This window comes from Cucumis melo, unplaced genomic scaffold, assembly GCF_025177605.1.
Source record: "Cucumis melo cultivar AY unplaced genomic scaffold, USDA_Cmelo_AY_1.0 utg000811l, whole genome shotgun sequence".
In the NCBI taxonomy this organism is placed as follows: Eukaryota; Viridiplantae; Streptophyta; class Magnoliopsida; order Cucurbitales; family Cucurbitaceae; genus Cucumis; species Cucumis melo.
This window is the reverse complement of record NW_026124222.1, coordinates 35,001-37,500: the sequence shown is the minus strand read 5'-3', so window position 1 is coordinate 37,500 and position 2,500 is coordinate 35,001. Positions and strand designations below refer to the sequence as shown.

The 2,500-nt window shown below is 34.6% G+C and overlaps 1 non-coding gene across 1 annotated transcript; it reads left to right on the top strand.

Moving 5' to 3' along the window:
* The first annotated feature begins 1,464 nt into the window (after nt 1–1,464).
* TRNAG-GCC (transfer RNA glycine (anticodon GCC)) lies at nt 1,465–1,535 on the top strand. The gene has a single exon. It is a non-coding gene; the product is annotated as a tRNA-Gly (tRNA).
* The last annotated feature ends 965 nt before the right edge of the window (nt 1,536–2,500 follow it).

The window sequence follows — 2,500 nt, the reverse complement described above, 5'->3', positions numbered from 1 at the left end:
TCTAGGATTCTTCCTATTCGTAGGTCATTTATGGCATGCAGGAAGGGCTCGTGCAGCTGCCGCAGGATTTGAAAAAGGAATTGATCGTGATTTTGAACCTGTTCTGTTCATGACTCCTCTTAACTGAGACAGGCGATCTAATGCTTGAAGTCAAAATCAATTGGATTCCACCATACATATCAGGTTGGACAGATCGGGTTATATTTTAAAAGTCCTCCTTTTTCCTTTCTTCATTTCTATCTAATCTTTTTTTCTGTTTTGGCTCGGCTATCACACCTAGCCGAGCCATTCCCTTTTATGATACTGAGCCGGGCAAAACCAATAAAATAAAGAAACAAATTGATTCGCCGAACAAAAGGAGAGAGAGGGATTCGAACCCTCGATAGTTCTTTGTTTCGAACTATACCGGTTTTCAAGACCGGAGCTATCAACCACTCGGCCATCTCTCCGAAAGATAATTTCTATTTTATTTATATTCCATCCCATCGAATAGAAGATTGACATATAAGTTGCTACCATTACTGTCTATACTATAGACAAATATAAGGCGTGAATCTATAAGTCTATCTCTATACATATAGATATATATGATCCAGTATACCCCTTTTTGTGAAGTAAAAAAAGACTACCCCGCAATCCCATGCATGCTAAAGTATTAAAAAAGTAAGAAGTAATATAGAATCAATGGATTTATGGTAAAATCCCTCCCTGATACATTTTATCAAAATTTTGGCTGGCTGGTAAAGGGATCAAATGGTATATTTTGTTGGTAGATTGGAGGATTAGAAACATGACTATTGCTTTCCAATTGGCTGTTTTTGCATTAATTGTTACTTCATCAATCTTACTGATTAGTGTGCCCGTTGTATTTGCTTCTCCTGAAGGTTGGTCGGGTAACAAAAATGTTGTATTTTCCGGTACATCATTATGGATTGGATTAGTCTTTCTGGTGGGTATCCTTAATTCTCTTATCTCTTGAACCTCTTCGTTCTCGATACAAAAATGAAACGACCCTCCCCTAATTCTTTCGAATTGTGAGAGACATTAAAATACAATATAAGTCCTAAAAATGAAAAATGCAAATAAAGAAAAAAATTTAGAGGGAGGGGGTCTCTTTCTTGTATTGTCAAAATTGAATATATCTCACATAATTCATATAAAAATAATATATTTGAAAGTATATAATAATACTTAGATATTGATAATAGAGAAACTATATATTATATATAATTATATAGACAAAAATATATAATTATCTTTATTTAGTTATAAAGATGAATTCCAAATATTAGAAAAATAAATAGTATAGTATAAAATATATTATATAATAACTATATAATTGGTTAAATCTATATATATATTATATAAAAATAGCCTAATTATACTCTAACCTAGTATTAATAGCCTAGTATAAGAGGATAGCTCTGCACTGATCTATACTATAGATTGCAGATAAAAAAAAATGCGGATATAGTTGAATGGTAAAATTTCTCCTTGCCAAGGAGAAGATGCGGGTTCGATTCCCGCTATCCGCCCAGGATGAGGATAATGGGTTAATGTTTTTCATTTAATAGGATAAATTTTTAAGTATAGTCGACCGTGATAGTATAGTGGTTCTATCCTCCCCCCTTCTTTTCCTCCCATCTGGAAAGAAAAAAAGCGAATATTATATAGTAATTAATTAATAGTTACCAAGATCAAACCTCAATTTTTTTAGACAAAAAAATTTTGCGGAGACAGGATTTGAACCCGTGACTTCAAGGTTATGAGCCTTGCGAGCTACCAAGCTGCTCTACCCCGCGATAAAGAGAAGAACTGTGAACTAATAGACAAACAAAGATTGAATGCACCCCTATACCATATCTGTACAAATAGAATAGTCCATTTATACAGAATGGTAAAGGGGTCCCTCTATAATCATAGAAATTAATAGAAAGAGATATTTGAATCCTTACCAACTTGATCTTGTTGCCCCAGGCAACAAGCATGCATGAACCATTTCACGAAGTATGTGTCCAGAGAGCCCAAAGTCTCGATAGTTAGCTCTCGGTCTTCCGGTTAAAAAACAACGTCGATGAAGACGTGTGGGTGCACTATTACGCGGTGGGGATTGTAACTTTCCATGAATTTCCCATTTCTCACTCAACGATGGAACTTTGCTTATTTCTTGTTTTAAGGATCGACGAATCAAATGATATTTTTGTTCCAATTTTTGCCTCTTCTTCTCCCTCTGAATTAAACTTTTCCTTGCCATAATGATTCAATTCCTAGTAGTATCAATGATACAAGTCGGATCCTAGATGTAGAAATATAAGAAGGAAGATCTCCTTCTCCATCGAAAGAAATGATATTTTCGCGGATACAACACATACAAAATTAACCAAATTTGCCTGATGTAGAGGCAATCAAGAAAGCCGCATAAGTAAATATATAACCTACAGAAAAGTGGGCTAATCCAACTAATCTTGCTTGCACAATGGAAAGAGCCACTGGTTTATCT